Source organism: Pinus tabuliformis, chromosome 9 (assembly GCF_031772625.1).
Source record: "Pinus tabuliformis cultivar Carrire ecotype Pingquan chromosome 9, CPIR1, whole genome shotgun sequence".
Classification (NCBI taxonomy): domain Eukaryota; kingdom Viridiplantae; phylum Streptophyta; class Pinopsida; order Pinales; family Pinaceae; genus Pinus; species Pinus tabuliformis.
The window spans coordinates 1,076,374,208-1,076,401,136 of record NC_142307.1 but is presented as its reverse complement, the minus strand read 5'-3'; positions in this window follow the sequence as shown (position 1 = coordinate 1,076,401,136).

Sequence of the window (26,929 nt, the reverse complement as noted above, 5' to 3'; positions counted from 1 at the left end):
AAAAGTAATCAATAATCTTCCCTCCATTAAAAAGAAGTAGAAAAGATTGAAGCAAGATATTTATAAAACCTAGTGCCCATGATTCTTTATCTTTCCTTAGATCTAGTGGTGAGTTTATTTTTTTTATTAAAGCTTGGAAATGTTGTATTTACAAGAATATGTGCAAGCAATTTGCTTAATTCATAGAAGGTCTAGTTTTGGATCTTTCCCCCTTCCTCTTTTGCTGAGTTGAGGATGGTTTTTTGTCTCCCTCTTTCTAGAATCATGGAAGAATTTTTCCTTACATTATTTAGGTAGATGTACTTTAGTTAAGTGTTCGAGCCACAAATATTTTATTAATTAAATTTTCTCATTCTAATTAGAAAAAAAAAAATTTAAAATATTTATTTTTATATAAATTTGATATTGTTATGAAACCAACTCACAAAAACATAGAAAAGATAGATCAACGCCTTAGAATTCAGCCTCTTCGAGGGGGCAACCTCCTTTACATTACATAAATGAACAATTCTTGGATGATACAAATGAAAAGACCTCCTTTCTATATATAGGAGTCTAAGGGGTCATAATATAATCACAACTGACATAACAATGATAATGTAAGGGCACAATAATAACAATAGTGGGCTTTTATGGGGCACAATAGTAACAATATGGGCACTACATGGGTACATCAATATAATAAGGGGTTGTACTAATAACAATAAGGGGTTGCACTAGTAGTATAGGGGCCTAACATGCCCCTCTCCTTCAAAAAGTGTTGTCCTTAATGCTTGAGTAGTTCTTGATGCTTCTGTATAAAATTCTTGTTCTCCCATGTGGAATATTCAGCGGGTAAGTTCTTCCACTTGATGAGATACTCTGAAATTGATTGATTTCATAGGTGTCGGGTTATTGTTTCTGTGACTGCTCTAGGTTCCAATATGATTTTTCCTTCCTCTTCAATTTCTGGAAATATTGTTTGAATTGGGTTCTTTTGCAACTTTTGAATAAATAGCCATACTTCTTCATCCTTCTTCCATTCATCCCTTGCTTCATTTATCCAATCTAGTTGGATAATAGAAATGGCGCACAACAATGCTTCCACATCCTCATCCTTTCTTGAGAGTGCATCTGCCACAACATCTTGCTTCCCTTTTTTGTTATTTCAAAGTCATAACCCAACATCTTTGTGACCCAATTTTGTTGTTCTTCAGAGGATGATCTTTTTTCTAAAAGTATTTAAAGCTATCATGATCCGTTTTTACCTTGAAGTGTCTTCCCATTAGGTAGGTGATGAGCCCCCAAATTGGGTAACTTATTGGGCTCATTTTGCTAATTTTCCTTGTTCAATCCTCCATTTTTCATAGATTATGCATGTTTTTTTAGTATGTTTGTGTTATTTGAACGAATAAGGGTGGTCACTCTACCTAGGAGGCTAATATGTGGTTATTTCAGGATTTTTGGACAAATTTTGGAGCAAAACCAAGCAATCATGGGTCAGATGACAGCCAAGCTTGAGGTGAGGATTCGTAGGGAGGTTGTCTCTTGCATTAAATGGCCTTCCTCGAAATCTCCACCCTCAACTCCGAGCTCCACAGGCCACCAAAACGAGTTTTAAAGGCAGCCAAGCAGTTTTGGGAAGAGTGATTGTTTACTAGCAGTTGGGACAGCCGAGTCCCTAGAATCTAGGAGGGCTGCTAGCCTTCATAGTTTACTTTTGGAACCGTTGGTATTTTTGCACGATAGTGCTGTCATTTTGCTCAACCTGTTTTCTTGTAGCTACTGATGTACAAATTTCATATGATGATTATTTTTGAATAATGAGAAGCAGATTTACTTGGCACCAGATCTGAGTTCTTTATAGGAGCCTACAGCTCTTGGGGTTGGGCCCAACTTGAGTGCTAAGGCCTCCTTTATGTATTGTTAGTTGTTCTTTATGCATTTGCAAAAACATTTCTATTAAAGTAGATTAAATCTTGCTGATTAACTAGGTCACTGTTAATGGTTAGAAAGACTTTTGATGCTCAGATTTAGTTGATAGGTTGTTAATAGGGAAAAGCTTCAAAAAAGGGCCATCAAACATCTCTGGTTTCACCTCTCCCTTAGTGGGATCAAGAGCTGGGATCAGGGTGACTTTGCTGCCCACAAAAACATTGATTTTGCTTTGCCATGCAATCACTAGTGTTTGATTTTCATGTGTAGAAGTTGGTTACAAGTTCAGACTTTTGCTTGCTTAGTTGCATGAGTTAGAATATATGGTTTCATTGTAGTTCAAACATCTGTTCATTCTCTTTACTGGCAGCTAGCACTGATTAGGTCAACGTAACTAGGTCTTTGAATTTACAAGTCTTTGTTGGTTCAGATTGGAAAAACGACCTACAGAGCACCTATCACACTCCTTCATCTGCTTATTCTCCATCAGCACCATCCACTCCACCCTCTACTCAGAATCCTTGCCTCACGTTGCCATTTGTTCCCATAACCCTAGTTTTGTTTAACATTGCTTTAGTCTTCTTTGAACCAAATCCAACCATCTACACCTGTCCACAACTCCATCCACCAAGTCCTGGACCATATCCAACCCTCACCCTACCTCCACACTCACTCCTTCACCTTTTCCACTCCATCCATCCACCAAAATCTCACTTTTGAACATCCTGTAGAAAATCACAGACATCCTGTAGAACCCCTGTAGACTTCTTGTAGAAGCTCAAGAATGAGGTTTCTTGATAGCCAAACTCTGTGAAACTCTATGGAAAGATGTTAGGGACCCCTTAGGCCCTCTCTGAACCTTCCTGACCTCATCCAAGCATTTCCCCTCACCAATCCACCTCTGCACAGTCAAATTGCATGCATGATAATTCTGACAACTTATTCAAAAATTCAAAAAGATGTTTTTTCAGATGTTACCATAGAAGTAGCTTAGATACATGTATTTACCTTCCTAGAAGTCAATGGCATCTCTTTCAGTAGCTTGCATCCTCTTTCTTGCATCGGTAGGGATAGCTGGTAAAATTAGGGTTTGCTAGGGTTACGTTTCCTTTCAGCTTTCCAGTTTCTTTCTACAAGTAGATCAGCCTTCTTTGAGTTAGCTTTCTTCCATCAGTTCAAAAGCTTCTTCTTAGAGCTCATAGAAGTTTTCTTAAGCCCCTAGCGGACTTATGCCAGCTGACCAAGTGACAGCTGCGGTAAGAGCTAGTATTTGTGCATATAACACCGTCGCTTCCAAGTTTGTTATGAACTACCGGGTTGATAAAAGTAAAGAAGGGAGTCCCAGGAGTTGCAACATTATTGCTGCAATACTGGAGCTCACCACTCCTTTTTGCACCGTTACCGGGGAAGCGTCAGAGTATTTGTGATTGCTGCTTTTCTTCTATTTTCCTACTCTAATCTTCTGCTAAGCAGTTTATTTTAGTTCCATTCTGCAATTTCATTTCTGCAAAAGTAAAATAAACATTTCCTGCTTTCATATATTAGCCTTTCAATTCCGCAATTTCAATTCTGCAAGCGTAAAATAGAATTTCAATTCTGCAAGCATAGTCCAGCATTTCATTCTAGCAATTTGATTTCAACAAAGAATATTAGTCCTTTCCTACTTTCATTTCAATTCTGCATTTCCATTTCCGCAAGATAGATTTTAGTTAGTTGCAATTCCATCTGTTTAAGTTTTGCAGGTACAAGCAGAGAAAAAAGCAAAAGCAACCAAAAATCCTTTCATGCCTCGTAGGAACAGAGATAATACCGGAAAATTCCTACCCAACACCCCGACCACTTCACTGAGTCACCCTTCTCTCTTCTTTGGTGGCAGTGATCCAAAAGGACCTATAGGTGAACCTCCTGAGATATACGAAGATCCTATAACAGAAGAAGAGCAAGAAAACATTCCTTTTGAGACCATGGCTGACAATAGAAATGATAGAGACGATGACGAGAGAATAGAAGGTACCTTCCCCATCTGAGAGACCAATCGGGACATGAAAATGAAGAACATCAGTCACTCAGCCTTACCTCATTTCCATGGATTGACCACTGAAGACCCTGATACCTTCCTGTTTGAGTTTGTTGTCCTTTGTCGAACCTATGACTATACAGAAGATGAGAAAAAGTTGAAACTCTTTCCCTCTACCCTTAAGGATGCAGCATTATGCTGGTTCATGGGGTTACCTGGAAACAGTATCACTACTTGGGCTCATATGCAGGAAGCATTTAACAACAAATACCGGGATTACTGTAGGTCAAAGGAAACCAAGGGAGAAATCTTTCAGATGACCATGGGGAATGATGAGTCTTTAGAGGACTATGAGGAAAGGTTCCAACTTAGCTATAAACGGGCCAGGTGCACACTTGACCCTGAATCTCTAAAGCTGGTTCTGCTCCGAGGAGTCCCTGAAGACCTTCTAGATACCCTTCACATGCTAGCTGGTGGAAACATTTACCAACTACCTTATGAGGACATAAAGGCTGTGTTTAGAAACCACTCTAGGGCAGCCCGTAATAGAGGTAGGGGTAATCCACTTTCAGCTGATACTACCATCTCCAAGCATGAGTTTTCTAATCATATGGAAGACCTCAAAAGTGAGATGAGACAGACCATTGCCATGCAACTTGATACTTTCCGAATCCAACAAAACAAAGAGGAAGCTAAGAGGGCTCTGGCCATTTTCTGTCCCAGATGTACGAGGAAGCACCCTAAGAGCGAGTGTCCATTGCACTCAGTAGAGGTATGTTTCATTTGTGAGGAGAACCACCCTACAAACCAATGCCCAACCTTGCCCGGATTGAAAGCCATGTACCAAGGGACTGAGGCACCCACTGAACCTCTCTACTTCCTCAACCAAAGGAGGCTGCATGGACCCAAACCTTACCAACAGGGGATGCAAGGGACATCCCAAGATTATTATAGCCCCAACCAATCTGCTCACATGCCTTCTTGGGGTCCCCCTACTCATCCTTCCTGGTCTGCACCTCCTCCGTGGTCTTATCCACCTCAATACCATACTCAACCGACTGCTCATTCGTTTCACTCACATGTCTAGCCACAGCCTCAGTGGAATGCACCTCAACGGGGGTGGAGGCCCTAATACAACTCTCCTGCCGCCATTATACCTCCACCACTCGCTCAACCACAACCATTACCTCTGGCTCCTCTAATACAACCCTAGATGCCTGCTCAACCGAACCCGAACCCCAACAACCGATAGGCCCATCAGGTATACACTGGGGAGACAACATGTCCTACCTATGCTGTGGAGATCCAGGAGATCAACCTGTGATCCAGAAAGACCCTTCCAGATCGCCAACCTCCTACCCCAGAGGACGAGGAAGAGAAATAGGAAAGTGAACCCAAAGCCATTCCACCCTTTCCTAAGCGACTAACAATAACCATGCAACCAAACCCAGAGGAGACTGAACTTCTGGGAGAACTGAAACAGTTGTGTGTGAAAATACCCCTTCTCTAGGCCATCAAGGATGTACCGATATACAACAAATTGATTAAGGAGAAGTGTTTCAGGCACCCAGGCAGGAGAAAGAGAGATGCCTCGACTATTAATGTCATCGGACAACTATCCGATCTAATGTTGGGGTAAGTAATATGTCCAAAGTATTTGGACCCTGGGAGTCCTGTAGTTGATGTCCACATCAAGGGCACCATAATTCCCCATACCTTGATTGATCTAGGGGCTGCCATTAATGTGATGACCATGGACACCATGCTTTAACTCAACCTTCATAATTCCTTAAGGAAGACCTCGAGAGTCTTACAATTGGCAGATCGCTCGACCGTGACTTCCAAAGGGATTGTGGAGGATGTCTTGGTCTCTGTTGACTCTTGGGAATACCCTGCGGACTTCTTGGTCCTTCAGCCAAAGGCTAAGCTCACTGGATACCCCCTCATTTTGGGAAGGCCTTGGTTAGCCACTACGGATGCTTACATCAGTTGTCGAGCTGGAAGCATGACCATCAAGAATGGGCCTATGTCCAAGCAGCTAGTCCTATATCCTCCTGCCCAACCTCTGCTAGAACATGACTTACCACTCTGGTTGGAAGAAGGAGATGAGGATGAGGTCTACCCTGCACCATTGTGCATAGTAGAAGCCACTAGGGGATGTCCTCAAACTCAAGATGATTTGATTGAGACTTTGATTCAAAATCCACCTCCCAGTGCACTGTCCTTAGAGGAATTGGTGGAGGGTACCCAAGCCAGTACCTTAGTGGACCTCTATGTGACTGATCCAACCTCTCCCAGAGTTAAGAATGTGGAGTTTGGTCCTGGAAGAACTTTAAAGATCAACTCCTCCCTATCTCCTTCCCAGGGGAAGGAGATGTGCAGCTTACTGAACAATCATTTAGATGCTTTCTCCTGGAGCTATAAGGAGATGAAAGGAGTCCATCCTTCATTCTGTACCCATCACATCTACATTAAAGAAGATTGTAAACCGGTCAGGCAGCCTCAGAGGAGAATGAATCCAACCCTTAAGGACATTTTCAAAGAAGAATTGCAAAAATTATTGGATGCAGGATTCATCTATCCTATCTCCAATAGTGAGTGGGTCTCACCTCTAGTGCTGGTGCCCAAAAAGAATGGGAAGTGGAGAATCTGTGTAGATTACTGAGAAATTAACAAATCCACCAAGAAAGACCATTTCCCTTTGCCTTTCATAGATCATGTATTGGATGGACTGGCAGGGAAGAAGTTCTTCTCTTTCCTAGATGGGTTCAGCGGGTATAACCAGATCCAAATCAGCCCGGAAGACCAAGATAAAACCACCTTCACCTATCCTTGGGGTACCTTTGCCTATCAAGTCCTTCCCTTTGGGCTATGCGATGCTCCTGCCACTTTCCAGAGAGTGGTATTAAGCATCTTTTCTGAGTTGGTCCATGATTCGGTAGAAATCTATATGGATGACTTTAATCCTTATGGGTCCAACTTCCAAGAAGCATTGACTAATCTGGGAAAAGTTCTAACCAAGTGCATTGAGATGAACCTATCCCTCAGTCCCAAAAAATGTGAATTTTTGATGACTGAAGGGACCGTGCTAGGACATACCATTTCTCGCCAAGGGTTACATGTGGATCCTAACAAAATTGCTATCATCCAAAAGGTTCCACCTCCTCAGAAGGTAAGATATGTTCGGAGTTTCCTAGGCTTAGCAGGATATTATTGAAGATTCATTAAAGACTTCAGTAAGCTAGCCTTGCCTTTGTTTGGACTCTTAGGGAAAGATGTTGAGTTTAAATGGACTGACAATTTTCAAGGGGCACTGGACGAATTAAAAGATAAGCTGGTGTCCGCCCCGATCTTGAGAGGTCCAAACTGGGCCCTACCTTTCCACATCCACACTGATGCCTCGAACAAAGCCATAGGGGCAGCCTTAGGACAAGTTGAGGAGAAACTCCCATATGCCATATACTTCGTCAGCGAAAACCTATCCAAGGAAGAAATGAACTATACTGTAACCGAGAAAGAGTTCCTGGCTATAGTCCATTCCCTAAACAAGTTCAGACACTACATCACTGGTTATCAAACATTTGTACACACTGATCATGCTGCGATTAGATTTTTAATGAATAAGCCTAATGTCAATGCTCGTATTATTAGATGGTTACTTTTGTTACAACAATTTGATTTGATGATTGTCGACAAGCCAAGTAAGGAAAATATTGTTGTTGATTTCTTGTCTAGATTGGACTTGCCTGCAGGTGAAGAAGGGACAGTGGATGACCAGATGCTAGATGAACATCTGTTTTCTATCTTAGTGCTCTCTCCATGGTTTTCTGATATAGCAAATTACTTGGTCTCAGCACAGTTCCCTCTGCATCTATCCTCAAAGGAGAAGAGTATAACTGTAAGGAAGAGTGCCCCTTTCACTTGGATTGGGGGCAACCTATTTAAACTTGGCCCAGATCAGATATTGAGACGTTGTGTTAGGGAGGAGGAAGTCTTTGACATCCTCCTAACCTTTCATGATGGACCTTGTGGAGGCCACTTTGCAGCCAAAAGGACTGCCTTCAAAATTCTACAGGCAGGCTAGCCTACTCTTCATCAAGATGTCAGAAGATACATCAGCTAGTGTGACCGATGTCAGAGGATGGGGAAACCGACTCCAAGGGATGAAATGCCTCTCCAACCTCAAGTGACCTTCGAGCCATTTGAGAAGTGGGGCATGGATTTTGTGGGTCCTATCAACCCTCCTTCAAAGCAACTGTCTTACATCATTGTGTGCACCGAATATCTGACCAAGTGGGCAGAAGCGAAGGAAATCAAAGCAGCAACAAAAGAAAAGGTGGCTGAGTTCCTGAGGAAAAATATCTTCTACAAGTATGGCTACCCAAGAGAGTTAGTCACAGATCAAGGAAGCCAGTTCACCTCCAACCTGATTGAAGATTTGCTCGCTCATCACAAGATCAAGAACAAGACTTCCACCCCCTATCATCCTCAAGAAAATGGGCAGGTGGAAGTCACTAATAGAGCATTGGAAGGGATTTTGACTAAGGTTGTGAGCAGCAGCAGAAAGGATTGGGCAGATCGCTTGGTTGAGGCCACCTGGGCCTAAAACACCACTTGGAAGACCACAACTAGTTTCGCACCTTATGAGCTGGTCTACAGGAAGAAAGCTTTTTTGTCCATAGAGTTCGAGTACAATACATTAAGGGTGGCTGCTCAGCTGGACCTAGATCTCAGCCATGCTCAACGTGAAATATTATTGCAGCTGAATGGATTAGATGAACAAAGAATGCAGGCCCTCCTCCACTCAGAAGTAGTTCAACTCCATAGGAAGATATGGCATGACAGGTACCTTAATGAAAAGCAATTCCAGCCAGGAGATTGAGCGCTGCTGTATGACTCAAGATACAAGGATTTCAAAGGGAAGCTGAGGACAAGATGGTTAGGACCATATATAGTGGAGAAATGCAATGACAATGGTTCAGTCCTTATCATGACCATTGATGAAGAAGCCATCCCCATGCTTGTCAATGGGCATCGATTGAAAATCTACAAGAAACCCCTTTCAAGGCAGGAGTTCATTGAAACTGTGGAAAAATCAGTGTTGGTAATAGAGGAGGGTTCTGCCTCTGTTTTGGCCACACCTTGATCATAAAAAAAAACAGAAAAAAAGGAATAAAAAGATCCCTGGACGAAAACCTCTCTGAGGCGGCTAGGGAAGGAAGTGAGGGTGAAAACCTCAGGTAGGCGCCCCTGCTGTCTCTCAGAAAATAAAGAATTTGAATGAAAAGATCCTTGGGTGAAAAACTCTCTGAGGTGCCCAGGGTAGATAGTGGGGGTGAAAACCTCATGAAGGTGCCCCTATTGTCTTTCAAAAAAAAAAAAAAAAAAAAAACAGGAAAGAAAAAAGAAAAGAAACAGGTCTAATCTCTAAAAACTTATTGCAGGTTGCAGGGAATACAGTGCTGATAAAGAAGGTCACACAAAACGAGGACAGGGGTCTGTACCAAGTCACTAGATATCCTCACTGACACTCCCCATGACCACTCACCTTTTCCAGGATTTGGACACATTCGGGTCAAGATTCGACCTCCTACAGGAAGTTCCAGGGCTTTCTACAGGAAGTTCTGCATTTCTACAGGAAACATCCTGTAGAACCTTTGGGCAGGCCAAAATCAATTTTGAAGATGGATTTAAAGCTTGAAATATGTTGATAAGGCATGCAGCCACCCCTTTTTCCCATCCATCACCTGTTTCATCTCTTTCCACCACCATTACCACAATCTGGACCTGTTTCCTGCACAGACATGCAAAAAGTCTTGATTTCCTCAGATTGCAAATTTTTTTTCTCAAAGGAAAAGTCAAGTACATGAAGGCCTGCACACTCTACCTATTCAAGCTTCATCAGGACCCTTAATTCATGAATACAACCCTGTTCGTTCAGCATGTAACCCAGGAGGAGAAACATCTACAGGATGTCCTACAGGAATCCTGTAGCAGCTAATCCGCCTGGAATACACACTATGGAGTCAAGAGCAATTGAAATCAACGTAGGAGGCATGCAATCCGCTCCGCTTGAACATGATCACCTCCTCGACAGCTGAGAAAAGGCAGAGCCATGCATGTAACGTTCACTACCAATGGATCGAATTCCGAAGCCTGCATGTAGCATCAGCCAATGAACGAAGGAATTCCAACGCCTGTGCACGAAGTAGCAGTGAGCAAAGCCATCGTTTCATGTCCAAAAACCTGCAAAACACGTCCACGACCACACAGGTAAGTTCCTAACCTTATTTCGTCAAATTACATAAGCTATACTATGAACACTGCATATCTGTGAATGGTGTGGATTGAACGAATGCAATGGCTAGTCAACTAGCCACCCACAGCCAGTGGAATTGCCTCGTGGGATCCGAACAAGCTCGGTTACACTCGATTCTGCCAGAAGGACGTGGAGCCGACACGTGGGAAGTGTCCAATCAAGGAAAATCAGCAGATTTGCAGTGAAATCAGCGGACTTACAAGGATGACGGCGGGTAATGGCAGAGATAGACATTGGCGGTTAGGGACACGCTGGGGAATGATGGTCGTGACGTTGTCTAATGGCTCGGCCTGGACACCTCACCCCCCGCACCATGAATTGCGTCGTATTTCAAAATCATTCGGCCAGAGCACTCACATTAACCACTATCATTTACGCCTACCACCGGTTTTCAACAACGTGAGCGTCCTCCTCCTCTGCAGTTCGTTAGCCCGAGTTTCTGAGCCCGGCTCAAAATCTTCCCGCGTCCCAGGCTTGCTCAGAAGCATCGTGACGTACTCCAGAAGCCGGAAAATCTCTCTACAGGAAGGAGCTCTACAGGAAGCACAACATACCCTCCTGGAGCAAAGAAACCAGTATCTTCAGCTTCGGAATTGGAAATTTCAAAGAGAGGTAGGCTCGAACACGCCATTCCCATGCTTAATATTTCGAAAGGTGGTGAATTAGCTTGTTTGAAATGGGAAAAATTAAAACAAGTCTACGTGTGGGTCAAGAATAGTGGTTTGCTTATATGATATACATAATTTCTTTCAAATGATGTTGCATCACATTTTCCTTCACGATTCCTGTTAACCAATTCTCTCCATGAACGATAAACGGCGGTAAGGCTCACCTGTGCACATATAAAAGAAATTGTGACTGTTATGTGGATGGAATAGAAAAAAAAGCTCTGCACCCTGTCTGTGAGAGCCTAATTTCCTTTTGACAAGTCGAGTTTTGGGCAGCAGCAGTAGTATAACCAGGAAATTGGTGAAAGGGGAGATACAAACAGCTGAGAAACCCTGTCCTGAGAATCAAAGGAGGAAACCATATCAGAATTTCCATTCTAACCAGAGCTCAAGCCAAAAACAGAGTGTTTTCATCATGCCAGGAGGGTTTATCAGAAAGGAAACCTCAGATTCCAGAAAATTGAGGGAAACTCCCGAGGTGGTAGAACTGTTTACCCGTGCCAATTGGATGACCTTCTGTGACATGATTCAAGGTCACGATGATGAAATAACAGAGGAGTTCCTAAGGTCCCTGTAGCCCAAATCAAAAACACTGGCCATTGTAAATTTCAGAGGATTGAGCTTGAAACTCACCCCACAACTCATTAGTCAGGTCACTGATTTGCCATTGGGGATACCCTGGGATATAGAGGAAAGGAAATTGGGCCAGAAGGCGAAAAAGAAAATTTTCCTACCAGAAGAACAGTTTTCAGAGGATAAAAATGGGGTTCGGAGAGCTAGCCTACATCCATTTTGGAGCGAGGTCAACCTTCAGATTATGAAATACATTACTTGTGAGGGGTGATTCAGTATTGTATATGGTTATCACTTCCGGTTGCTCACTGAACTCACGCATAAGATGGATTTACCCACAGAACAACAATTAAGCCTCCCATACTTCCTCCTACAGTCATTGATTGAGTGTGGCACAAAACTGAAGGAAGGGACACCAGATTAGCTGGCCCATCATGGGCTTATCAAGCTTCTAGTAGAATATTCCCTCCATACTTATACTGTCCCTCTCTCCTGGGAGATTTTTCACAATATGAACAAGGATGATGATATCCAGATTCTGGCCGAGGAACTCACTTCATCCAGCAGTGAGGAAAAGGAGCATATTGAGGGAGAGAAGCAAACTAAGGGTAAGGAAGCTAAGGGTAAGAAAACCCAGGATAGGCCACAAAAGGAAAAGCAAGAAGAGAAACAAGAAAAAGGCCAAGTTACTGAGGCCAAAGTTGTGGGTGAGATAAAAGCACAAACGCCAAGGGAGAAACGGTTCCAAATCAGGGCAGAAAGGACTGAAACGGTCCAAGAAAGTGAGGGCACATCCAAGGAAACCATAGCAAAATTGAAGAAGAAGACACACCCAGCCAAGCAGGCCAAAACAGTGAAAACTATTTCTACAGGAAGCCCGAAAACTGCTTCTACAAGAAGATAGAAAACAGTCAGCACAAGACTTTCTACAGGAAGTCCAAAGACAGAGCAACAGAGGGAAAAATCACTGGAAATTTTAGCTAGGGAGGCAGCAGTTGTGTTGGCCACCCTAAGAACATCTACCAAGCAGAAGGAGAAGCGAAAGAGGGAGATTCCGCTATATTTTAAGGCGAGAAGGAGCGTGAGGATTAAAACTGGTAGACCCCAGCCATCGTCCAAAGAGCCAATCACCATTGTAGACACCCCTACCACACCAAAGGAGAGGTCCCCGTCCAAGGCAGCCATCACTTATGAACGGGGAAGCCCGAAGACATCTACCTGGAGGGAGAGAATTAAAATGTTGGACACAAAGACCTCTCTACAGGATGCTGAGACTATTCTATAGGAAACGCTGGCTAGACTAAAGGAGACCGAAGCAATGGAGGGTGAGGCAGCTAAATCACCTCAAAGGGAAGAAAAGTAGACCACATTATGGAACCTAGCCCCCAGCTCAGCTTGGGCTCCTATTATAACTTCTTGGAGGCCAGAAAGATCATTCCTCAAAAATTCACAGTGCCACTTTTCCTTGCACTAGAAGAAGAGAGAGTGAGGACCCACACTTGGATGAAATCCGATAAGTCCAAGGGTGTGGCGGATATAGGTCCTTTGGAGGAACAACTCAAAGAGGCAAGGAGAAAAATGGCTCTAGTACGACATGTGGAGAGCAGCCAGCGGGTCAGGCTACAAGAAGAAAATGAGCTGCCTAGACAGCAGCTACAATTACAGGGATAGAGGAAGGAAGACAGGCCTCATATCTTGGGAGAACAACAGCAGCAAGAGGAGCCCACAACAACCAGAGATACCCCTGATGAACAGCAGAGGAAGGAAGGGATGCAGACAGAAATTGAGATACTGAATCGGCAACTACAAGAAAAAGAATTCGAGACACAATCTCTGAAACAGCAGATACAAGAAAAGGAGGCCCAACTCGCCTGCATGGCCAGCTCAGCAATGGAAGCTCTACAGTGTAGACAGCCTGCCAAATCCTATGCCCTATACCTCAAGGATCAGTGGTTACAGTTTTAGATCAATACCTTGGCTCAAAGGGGCATCACCCCATTCCAAAATTATCATCAGTTTGCAGCTCTATGTGGCAGTAGTTCATCTGAGGATAGGGCCAAATTATTAGAGTTCTACTTGCACAACTTTTCCCTTCAAGACATGAACGCATGAGATCCTAACACGGTGGTAGGGAATGTCTAGCTTATGGCCATGGCCTCTTAGATGAGCCATGAGGAGAAGAGAGCAGCAGAGGTCCGCAGTATCATAGGCAGAGAGCTTAGTGAGCCTCTCATGATTAGAGCAGATCGAAATGACCCATCAGCAGTGATAAGTGCCCACTAGCACTTGGCCAACAGTCCTCAGGATCTACCAGAATACATTGAGCAATAGGCTCAAGCCATTGCCCACTTTGAGGACATGGAGAGACTGTTGGGAGAAAACTGCATGCATGCCTGCACAAGGCGGTGGAACACACTGCCTCACAGCCTAAAGATAAAAGAATACCACTCTCCCACCAGGATGAGGGAAGCCTTGGCAAGGGTACCCCTCTACAAACAGTTGATGCAGAACTTGCAGGCCAATTGGATTGGCTTGAAATTTAGTCCTCCTTTACTTTTGGGATTCCTAGAAGGAGTGAAGGAAGAGGAAGAAAGTAGACAATGGGAGGAAGTGGAAAGGAAGGCAAGATTCCACGACCGGGAAGAGGATATCACAGCAGAGGCTTGGGACGTGAGGGAGGTGATCAAAGCCATAAAGGATGATGAGCTGGACTAGTTGCTCAGAGGATGAGTAACCCATTTAGCAGGGGGGTGATGATGAGCCCCCAAATTGGGTAACTTATTGGCTCATTTTACCTAATTTTCCTTGTTCAATCCTCCATTTTTCATAGATTATGCATGTTTTTTTAGTATGTTTGTGTTATTTGAATGAATAAGGGTGGTCACTCTACCTAGGAGGCTAATACGTGGTTATTTCAGGATTTTTGGATAAATTTTGGAGAAAAACCAAGCAATCATGGGCAGTTGGCAGCCAAGCTTGAGGTGAGGATTCGTAGGGAGGTTGTTTCTTGCATTAAATGGCCTTCCTCGAAATCTCCACCCTCAACTCCGAGCTCCACAGGCCACCAAAACGAGTTTTAAAGGCAGCCAAGAAGTTTTGGGAAGAGTGACTATTTACTAGCAGTTGGGACAGCCGAGTCCCTTGAACCTAGGAGGGTTGCTAGCCCCCTTGTATTGTACAAATAGGAAAGCCTCATCCTTCGTAGTTTACTTTTGAAACTGTTGGTATTTTTGCACTATAGTGCTGTCATTTTGCTCAGCCTGTTTTCTTGTAGCTACTGCTGTACAACTTTCATATGATGATTATTTTTGAATAATGAGAAGCAGATTTACTTGGCACCAGATATGAGTTATTTATAGGAGCTTGCAGCTCTTTGGGTTGGGCCCAACCTGAGTGCTAAGGCCTCCTTTATGTATTGTTAGTTGTTCTTTATGCATTTGCAAAAACATTTCTGTTAAAGTAGATTAAATCTTGCTGATTAACTAGGTCATTGTTAATGGTTAGAAAGACTTTTGATGCTCAAATTTAGTTGATAGGTTGTTAACAGGGAAAAGCTTCAAAAAAGGGCCATCAAACATCTCTGGTTTCACCTCTCCCTCAGTGGGATCAGGAGCTGGGATCAGGGTGACTTTGCTGCCCACAAAAACACTGATTTTGCTTTGCCATGCAATCACTAGTGTTTGATTTTCATGTGTAGAAGTTGGTTATAAGTTCAGACTTTTGCTTGCTTAGTTGCATGAGTTAGAATACATGGTTTCATTGCAGTTCAAACTTTTGTTCACTCTCTTTACTGACAGCTAGCACAGATTAGGTCAACGTAACTAGGTCTTTGAATTTACAAGTCTTTGCTGGTTCAGATTAGAAAAACAACTTACAGAGCACCTGTACCACTCCTTCATCTGCTTATTCTCCATCAGCACCATCCACTCCACCCTCTACTCAGAATCCTTGCCTCACGTTGCCATTTGCTCCCATAACCCTAGTTTTGTGTAACATTGCTTCAGTCTTCTTTGAACCAAATCTAGCCATCTACACCTGTCCATAACTCCATACACCAATTCCTGGACCATCTCCAACACTCACCCTACCTCCACACTCACTCCTTCACCTTTTCCTCTCCATCCATCCACCAAAATCTCACTTCTGAACATCGTGTAGAAAATCACAGACATCCTATAGAAAATCACAGACATCGTTTAGAACCCGTGCAGACTTCCTGTAGAAGCTCACGAATGAGGTTTCTTGATATCCAAACTCTGTGAAACTCTTTGGAAGGATGTTAGGGACCACTTAGGCCCTCTCTGAACCTTCCTGACCTCATCCAAGCATTTCCCCTCGCCAATCCACCTCTGCACAGTCAAAACAGTCAAATTGCATGCATGATAATTCTGACAACTTATTCAAAAATACAAAAAGATGTTTTTTCAGATGTTACTACAGAAGTAGCTTAGATACATGTATTTACCTTCCTAGAAGTCAATGGCATCTCTTTCAGTAGCTTGCATCCTCTTTCTTGCATCAGTAGGGATAGCTGTTAAAATTAGGGTTTTCTAGGGTTACGTTTCCTTTCAGCTTTCCAATTTCTTTCTGCAAGTAGATCAGCCTTCTTTGAGTTATATTTCTTCCATCATTTAAAAAGCTTCTTCTCAGAGCTCATAGAAGTTGTCTTAAGCCCCTAGCGAACTTGTGCCAGCTAAACAAGTGACAACTGCGGAAAGAGCTAGTACTCGTGCATACATCACCATCGCTTCCAAGTTTGTTACGAACTACCGGGTTGATAAAAGTAAAGAAGGGAGTCCCAGGAGTTGCAGCATTATTGCTGCAATACTGGAACTCACCAGTAGGGTCGTCATTTCTTAAGTGCATGTAGTATTGCCAACATTTCCTTCTCATAAATAGCTTTGTGTAAATACTTTCCCTTGATTGGATGACTTTCGAAAGCAATGGATCTTTCATCTTGCATTAAAATAGCACCAATTCCTTTTCCTCAAGCATCACATTCCACAATAAAGGTTTTTGTGAAGTCTGGTGTAGCTAAGACCGATGCTTGGCACATTGCCTCTTTAAGACGTTTGAAGGCCTTTGTTGCTTTTGGAGTCCATGAAAATGCAGCTTTCTTCAATAATGTTGTTAGAAGTGCTGTTATTTTCCCATAATTCTTAACGAACTTGTGGTAATACCCTTTCAACTCGATAAATCGTCGCAAATGCTTTATGGATGTGGGGATTTTCCATTCCTTAATGACATTAATTTTTCTAGGGTCTACCTTTACTCCTTCATGAGATACAATATGACCCAGATATTCCACCTCTTGTACTCCAAAGAAACATTTGGATCTTTTTGCATATAATTGTTTCTCCTCCAATAGTTGTAGCACACTATCAACATTATCCTTCCAAGACTTGCTGTAGATTAGTATATCATCAAAAAATACTAACGAATTTTCTGAGGAAGGGTTTGAAAATGGAATTCATTAAACCTTGAAATGTAGAAGGTGCATTGGTAAGGCCAAAAGGCTTGACCAAAAATTCATAGTGACCCTCATGAGTTCTAAATGTTGGTTTTGGAATGTCTTCAGTCTTCATTCTAATTTGATGATATCCTGAACGAAGATCCACCTTGGTGAAGTAAATTGGTCCATGCAATTCATCCAATAATTCGTCAATGATGGTGAAGTAAATTAGTCCATGCAATTCATCCAATAATTCGTCAATGACAGGAATGGGAAACTTATCTTTAATAGTGAGCTTGTTGAGCTCCCTATCATCCAGACACATGCGCCATGATCCATCCTTCTCGTGCACCAATACTACTGGAGCAGAGAAAGAACTTTGGCTAGGTTGAATTATACCAGCCTCTAGCATTTCTGTAACCATACATTCAATTTCACTCTTTTGGGAATAGGGATATTTGTACGACCTGATGTTTGGAGGAACACTTCCCGGAATCAAATGAATAGCATGATCATGATCCTGAAGATGGAGACTTTGCGAGTCTCAAATACCTTGGAATGATTGTCCAAGACTTTTTGGAGATCTAGATAAATAGATGATTTCGATGTGGAAACATCTAGCAAACATAATTGTGCAATTACACCTTGTTGTTCCATTTTTAGAAGCTTTGTCATACGGTTAGAGCTTATTATCTTTCCCGATTTCCCTGCAATTCCCCTTAATTCAATTTCTTTTCCTTCTGCATAAAATTTCATGAAAAGTTCTTGAAAGTTAAAAGCTATTGTACCCAAGGATTGTAGCCATTGAACTCCTAGTACAACATCAGCACCTCCCATTGGAATGGAAAGCATTAGGCTATTCAATACATATTCTCCATGGATAGATTAATATTATGACACCTTCGAGAGCAGTTTATCATTCCTCCACTTGAAACCATCACTTGACACTCTAGTGCTGGATATAGGAAGCAATTCAATTGTTTTGTTATCTTACAATGAATAAAATTGTGGATACTTCCTAAATCAATCAACACTATTACCTTTTTCTTCTTGATTTTTCCTTCTATCTTGATGGTTTGAGGAGTGGTAATTCCAGCCAATGCATTACAAGATATGGTCAGATTCATTTCTTCTTTATCTAGGCTTTGTTCCTAGAGTATATCCTCTTCTTTTGACCTTTCTTGTTCCTTTTCTTCTTCCTCTTCACAATCTATGTAGAATAATTTCTTCTCAGCACACTTATGACCTTTAGTGTATTTGCTATCACAACTGTAACAAAGCCATTTTTCCCTTTTTTCTTCCAATTGTTGTGGTGTCAAACTTATAGTTTGTGGAAGGCTAGGGGCAACAACACTTCCATATTTATAGTTGTGAGTGGTAGGCTTCCTGGTTGCCACAATTTTTCTTTCCATTTTTCTTGCTAACCTGAATGCCTTCTCCAATGAATCAGGTTCCCAAAGGTGAACATCATGCTGGATATTCTCTTCTAAATTCCCTATGAACACATCAATCCTATGCTCATATGGAATATTTTTTACCCCTATGTTAAATTTTTGGAACTCCTCAATGTGCTCCATCATTGAACCCTTTTGTTTGAGACTTATCAATTGGCTAAAAAAAGGTGTTGCCTTTTGTATCCTCATAATGTGTTGTCATTTCTTTCGTAACAATTGCCCAAGTGATAATTTGTTTACAAGAGCAAAGTCATTGATACCATACAAACTGATTTGGTTCCAAATATAAAGTTGCAATACGCACCTTTTGTGTGTTTTGCACATTATTGAGATCGAAAAATTGCTCCATCTGTAGTATCCATGTTGCGGGATCCTTGCCATCAAACTTCCTCATATCGATTTTTGGAATATGGTCAGTCTTTGATCGAACGTTAGAGTCTATTAAATTGTGATTAACATTTCTTTTGTTCTCATCATGAGTTTCCTTTACTACCCTTTCACCATTAATGACCATTTCTTGTAGCAACTTATTCAAATTTATCTTCAATTCTTCCATATTATCATCCATGCCATCCATCTTAGCGTCCATGCCATTCATCTTAGCTTCCATGCCATTGATCTTAGTTTCCACACCATTCATCTTAGCTTCCACGCCATTCATCTTAGCTTCCACGCCCTTTATCTTAGATTCCACGCCATTTATCTTAGCTTCTATTAGCTTTTGTGAGAGTGACATTTGTTGCACTTGGTCTTGTAATTTTGATATATCATGTAGCATTTCTTCCTCTTCTTCATGAGTCATGCTAGAGCTTTTAGGTTGTTTACTAGGTGTTTCCATTTTCTTTCTTCGAGGCATCAATTACGGATAATAATTTTTCATTATTCCTTTTGAATTCTTTCAAACTAATTTTTCAAACCAAGCTTATGCAAATATTAAAAAAAATACACACCTTTTTTGACTTTGTAGGCACTCGATATTGAATATGATGTACCTCTGTAATTTCGGATCTTTCAGTTCTGAAATTACGACCTGCAGTAACCCTCTATGTTCTCTTTCCAATGCCACTAGTCTGATCAAATTTAGATTCTCCAAGAAAGAGTTATGCACAATCTCCCAAGATAACCTAATTATATACCTTTTCAGATGATCGAACTTGTATGAAGTGCCATGTGTCACTCTGTTAACCTTAGGATCTAAAAAATATACACATGAAACTACAGTCTATTCTCTTTCTATAACTTCTTACGAAATTTCAATCTGATGCTCAAAACAAAAGTTTATGAAAATTTTCCCCAGGTCACTTGTTTGGAATGAAATTCGGGAGTCTGCAAAAAGGCCAACTTCCTCAGATCATATCTCCGCAAATATACTGTGAAACACTCTGAAATTCGGATCCGAGGTTCATAACGATTTCATCCCAAATGGCTTTTTTTTAGCGTCTGAAACGTCGCAAAAAAAAATTATAGCGCAAATGCCACGATGACTTATTTGGAGCAGCAAAACCCTAGAATTCTAAGCTCTAATACCAAATGTTATGAAACCAGCTCACAAAAAGATAGAAAAGATAGATCAATGCCTTAGAATTTAGCCTCTTCGAGGGGGAAACCTCCTTGACATTACATAAATGAACAATTCTTAGATGATACAAATGAAAAGACCTTCTTTCTATATCTAGGAGTCTAAGGAGTCATAACATAATTAGAGCGGAGATAACAATAATAATGTAAGGGCACAATAATAACAATAGTGGGCTTCTATGGGGCACAATAGTAACAATATAGGCACTACATGGGTACATCTATATAATAAGGGGGTTGTACTAATAACAATAAGGGGTTACACTAGTAATATAGGGGCCTAACAAATATTAAAATATATTAATTGATGAGAACATTCAAATATTTTATTTAAAGCTTACATTAAAAAAACTTGTAAAAATAAGGAATTACAAATCTTCGTCATATTAAAATTAACATTCTTTTACTATTAATTATTTTATATATCTATATAATATTATTAAAAAGTTATATTAGTTATTATGAACATTAACAATTTTTTATTCATTTATGATTGTAATAACAATATTAATTTAGTTTCAAGGTCTCAATCCTATTTTTTTAATAAAGAAATCAAATATTTCCTTTACACTTAACAATAATAATAATAAACAATTATAAGTGAAATTGAAAGGGAAATATGTAATGTAGAATTATGTTATTTAAAATTAATACTAAAACATTTCATTTGTGTTCAACATTATTTTTTTTTTAAATTAATATTTATAATTAATGTTGTAAATTTTGCTATTACTATTTTTTATTAATTTTTTTTATATAAATGTTTATTTATTTAATTTAGTATAATATTATAGAAATATACATTTTCTACCCTCATAAAATATTTCTTAACACAATAAATTTACAAATAAAATTTTATTCATAAAAAAATATTGTCATTATATAAAATTAAACAGAATGAGCTTAATTTGAAACCTTCATAAAGACGATGAAAACCCTAAGAAAGGAAAGTGAATCTCATAGCCCTATAAAATCCAACATCCAACCATAAAAGGAGATAGAAATAATACTTTATTGTATCATATATGTTGATAAACATCAGACTAATAGTTAATGAAATGAAAAACCCAACTTCAAACCTTGAAAGGAGATGTATCTCGATCATATAAAATCTTAAGTTGATGAACATTTAAAAAAATATGTACGAAGTGTAATAAAAAAATAAAATATGTTTAACACCATTACTATTCATTATTTCGTAAAAGTGGTGAAGTTTTGATTGATGTTAAGTGAAAGTAAATATTAAATTTTAAGGATTTATTAAAATTTTAAATCCTTGGTTAATTGATTTTTTGGTTTTAATTGAGGGTGTTATTTGATCTTAAATTTTTGTTAAAAACTTATTAAATTTGTAGACGATGTTTTCTCGTATATTTCCATAAGGGTTCACTTTTTTATATCTCGCACTGATTCTCAAATTAAAGTTTATATTAATTTTTTAATAAAGAATTTGAACTAATTGAGTGTCTAAACACCATGTAATTACTTTCTAGTAATTGTATTATCTTGATTGTCACTATTGGAATATAGTATGTAATGATTGTTATTAGTTATATGATGTGGTTTATGTTACTTGAATCAAGCTATATGGGTGGCTTTATCTTGTATTGTAAATATGTTTTTTGTATTTTAAACATTCACAATGTGGAGTTCATCGAAAATAATTGACAAGTGAATACATAAGAATCTATGTCGTGGATTAAATTTATAATGTGGTGGGTGTGTTATGGATGATATGCTCATGTTTATGGAGAAGTATTTATATGGAGAAAAATAATAATAATGGTATCTTCTAGGAAGCAACCAGGGGACCATGATATCACAAAAAGGGAAGAGGAAAAGTAGGTTGTTTGGTGGTTTGACCTTGTCATTGTCATTTAGAAGTAGTGTTGTTTGTTGCCCATGCATTTCTACAATATTTCCCATAAATATTTGATTTGTGGGTGTGAGATAAGTACAAGAATTAAATCCTTGGGAAGAGAGGATATATCATGCAAGAAAATTCCTATATTGCATTTTCCATGCACTCCATTACTATTATTAACAAACTATCAGTAGAGGGGGAGCATGGAGAGGAGATAATCCCGCATGCCATAGGTGTGTTTCTCCTATGACTATACTTACAATTATGTCATTAGCTTACCATGTTCTTGTTGCAAGTAGTATTCATAGAAGTTGGGGGAGCTTGATATTCAAAATATAAAAGAAGATGAGATGGTTGGAGAGGGATACCATGCCTAAATGACCATTATAACTAAGGAAATACCTTTAGTTCTTGCTACTTATTGACTATCTAGATGCAAAATGTTTTCTCTCATATTTGATTACTAGAAGGTAGAGTACAAATTGGGTTCTTTTTGCACACACCAAAGATCATTATAAGGGAAGGGTACTTGAGAGACTATTGATTAAAGGGTATGTCTTCTTTGTGTTTTGTGGGGTAGTGGAAAAGAGTTCCATGGTTTGAATACTTGAAGAGGGCGTGGAGAGATTTGTAGTGGGTATATGTTTTATAATAAAAATAGTTGGTTGGGATGAGTGAGTTTAGAGTCTTGTAAGAGATTCATTTTCCCTAGTGGTATTATGGTTTAACTTACTAGTTGAATCCATAAATGCTTCTGATGGAAGGGTGGAAAATTTCTCCTCAACAACTAGTTTGGTGGACATTGATTTATTGACATAGTTTTCTTCTTGTGGAATTCTTATCTGATGTGTTAATGTATTGAATTTAATGGGAAATGAAAGAATTTGGAATATACAATATTTTTTTCCATAGCCATTTTATCATTGCATATGAATTGTATAATTAATCATTATTAGAGCTTAAATTAAACCTCATAAATGTTTTAATTGAGGAAATAAATTTTGCAGGTCATGTTATATTGATAAGCAAAGTTACCTAAGGACTCTATAAAGTCATATTATAGCTTTGTTATAGCATAGAATTATATTGGGGAGAAAATATGATTGCTTAGATGAAATTGTATAGTTACATGTAAACTATTTGAAACAAAATCCTTAATAAAGAGTAAGTTGATTTTCTTAAGTTAAATTCTCACAATTATGAGCCAATGATTAATATCCATAAGGTATGCCAACACTAATCTTGTTTGAATGATTATCGAGTGAATTTGATATGATTTTTTAATTCATGAGCTATTGTGGACATTTCAATGGATAGTTCATCACAACATATTTGATTAAATATATCAAAAATCTTAAATATATACTGAGGGTTATTTTCCCTTAGGCTCATGGATTTATTAAATTATTGTTTCTGCTTATGAATGTAATAACTGAAATATGGAAAATAGAGAAAAGTGAAAAAATGAACACCCATAAACCACAATGAGACAAGATATGCTTTAGGAAACCGTTATGGAAGAAAACCTAGTTGGCAAGTGAGGCTACTTTTCTCTCTTTATTTAAATGGAAATGGACGCAAGTACAAAGAAGTGAAACTTCTGGGCTACATGATACTACAAAACAAAAACATTATTTTTTCTTTCTCTATATCCACTCGTAGCTATTATGTTCATATATGGAACAAAATGCACTTGAATAGAATTGAAACCCTTTTCCTCCTAGTCGCCTCATTATAACATAATTTGATAGCCTACTAATGGTTAAGTTTGACTTCTTCAACTATTAACCAAAGTTACAATATGGAATCTTCTAGAGTATTATTCATCATGTTCATTTGGCTAGCCCCTTTTCCATGACTAATGGGGATGAAGTGGCATTCTCCTGAATCATGGTGGTAAAAACAGAAAGGAAAAATTTTAGGTAGCATAACTTTTGTATATGGACTCTATTTTAGTTCTTTCTTGTTCCACTAGAAACATATCTAAGTGTATAATATTAATAAGGGGTTTGGCAAAAGTGAGAGTTTTTGGACCTTAAGAAAGTTTAGGAAATTCCTCAAACTACCTTTGGAAATTTTAAAACCCCAATTCACCAAAATGGGACCCTTTGGTAAATGTGATCTTGGGAGTTAATTCCTCCAAATTTTCCACACTAAAATCTTGAAGATAAATGAAAAATAATATAATGATCCAATATAGACAATACATCACCATTTTGGGAGGCTTTTGGTCCCCATAATCTTTTATTGAATGAGGTGGGAAAATGTTTCCTCTACCTTCTCCCTAGAGTACTATTTAGGCTTGCTAGAAAGATATCCTTTCAACCCAGTCTACCAAATACCATATTTCCCTTGCATTGTAGTTATAAACCTCATCTGCAAAATTGTATCCTCTATCAAATCTACCTAAGCATCTAGTGCTAAATTCTTTATAGAAGGTAGGACATGTTCCTATTCCCCATCCAACATGGAACACTCATATACATTCATATTTTATATATGAAACCCGGCCATATCAAATTACAATACATATATAACAAAGGGTGGCCAAGAATCCATCCTTAGAGTGCCATAAGCATTCCAAATGAACAAAAATTGTTGTTTGAATAGACTATGTAAGACTGTAAAACTTTAAACTCATCATTATTGGATATGTGCTATATGCTTTCCATGATTAGTAGTAAGTGTTACTACATTGCGTCGGGTGCAGTGGGGGGTCATAGGGGGATAATAGCTCCCCTGCTCAGCATCTGGGGTAGTGCCCCGTGATTTTTTTTTTTATGCAGACCCAATAATAGTTGGGCAAACCCAAGGATGGGGCATGGACCCAAAGATGGTGGGTGACCCTATCCATGGTTTTGTGCATATATTTTGCACATGGTTTTGGGCATGATGGATTTTTCCCATGGTATTTTTTAGATCTAGTCGTGGGAACTACAATTATGTTCTAACCCAGGGTTAATGGATCGGGGATTATGAATGCTTCAACATGTATATAATCTATTGTAACAATGAAAAGAATATAATGAAAAAGAAATCTGGTTTTCCTGGTTTGGGTTCCAAGAAAAAATCTCTATGTATATTTTATGTTCTTAACATTGTATATTTTCTATTTTAAGAATCTATTTGTAAGTAATTTTTGTATGGGGTTAAGACATACGGTCATAACCATTAATTTGAAGAGGAAAGGATTAAAGGTTATCATCGTTGATGCATTAGGTCAAAAGGAATTGATGTGGAGTTATTTTAGGTCAACACGCATATACATAGAACATTCTGGAAGGATTCTCGTAAATGGCACATGTAATTATAAAATATATCGAATGCCAAAGTATTACATTACATATCAAGTGAAAAAGTATAATATTACAACTCATAAATAATACCACATTCATATCTCCGACTCGGGTCCTAAGACTTCATGTAGTTTCATTAATATGTGTTCAAACAAAGCAATAAGTGTATGGGTTTCGATCGTAGGTGACAGGAAACATGTAAGAACCCTTGTCAAAATTCCAAGTAATAAAAGTTAATAAAGGAAAAGTAAGACCACGGTTAAGGGACACTTATTCCAAGCTGAACATGGGACAAAGATATCCTAGCGGGCATCACTCGATGTGTTTATGCCTAAAGGAAATTGGCAAAGGCAATGGATAAGGCATTAAAAAGGAAAAAATGTATTTTTTGCACACTCATTTATGAAAATAAAGGAAATTAGGAGAAAAGGGAAGTGAGAGGTCAAAGATTGCACGTGAAGAGGAAAATGAAGGAAAATAATGGAAATTGAAGAAAATAAAGGCCTCATTGATAAAAAGGCTTTTGAGGATCAGTTGGTAGGCTTGGTCAGTGTAACATTTCCTAGGTGGTTTTGACATGCATGGCTTTGCACGTTGGTGTACGATTCTCTTATTGTTGGTGGCAAGATTTTTCCAGGTTATGAAAGTGGGTTTCAGCCTATCCTTGCCTTTTTCTAGATGCCATGGTGCGTTGCAATGTTGATCTCGGTTTTCAGCTTTGGAATTGTGGGATGAATTTCAGAATTTAGGGCAGAGGTGGTCTCAAGGTTGATTCCCCAAGGCCTAGGAATCCCTTGACTGGTTTTGGTGGGATACACATTAAATCTAAGTGAGGTGTCTCGGTTTAGGGCCTAATGATTCAAGATTAGATTGTGGTAAAGCATGAGAGACAAGGAGACATAAAATTCCTTAAAGATAGTGATGGATTCTTGATGGCATTCCAATTTTGGTTTGCTTTTTTAATCGGAGCAACGATATTGGTGTGATCAGAAATTCGTGATGGTGGAGGTGGTTTAACCTCTGGATTCCCTGGGTTGTTTTTGGATTAATTTTTCCATTAAATCCTATATTCATGCTTGGAATATGGCATGGGGGTGACTGGTTGAAAGAAAGATTTGGTTCAGCCATGTCTACGGCCGGGTGTTACATGGAAGTCCCAAACATGGTTGGATTTTCCTATGTTTAATAAAAGCTACGTTCGGTTTCTTTTGTACTTATTTATATGTGGATTTAATGGTTTTTATTTCAATATTATTTTCATGGTTTTATGCTAGTTATAAGCATGGTTAAGTGACGGGTCCATGTCATGGTAGTTTCATGTATTTACTTGTAATTGTTAAAATCATGGATGAAAGACGTAACTGATGTCATAACAGTTCAAAGGAGAAGGTAGTGAATTTCTTTTCATGTCTCATAAGAGTTTTAGTCATTCATGCTCTGCCTTGTATCTTAGACCTGCAGATTGCATTGATGCCAAGTGTTTGACAAAATGTCTGTCCTGGTTGGGGATGGTGAGGCCTAGTCCTGGAGTTATTTTTTGGTTTATTAGTCTTGTCATCATGTGTTTAATCGATTCTAGAAGTTACAAAAAGTTCTGGGTAGTGGCCAAAATTAAAGGCTTGAAAAGTGCCTTAAATCTTGTTGACTCTAGCACAAGTCTACTAGAAATAGTCCCTGGACGCATGCATGTAGGCTTGTGGGAGAATCCATAGCCTTTTGGATGCTGACCTGCCCATAACATGGGTCCATCCAGAGGTGAAGTAGTATAAAAACTCAATGGGACCCAGGAGCATG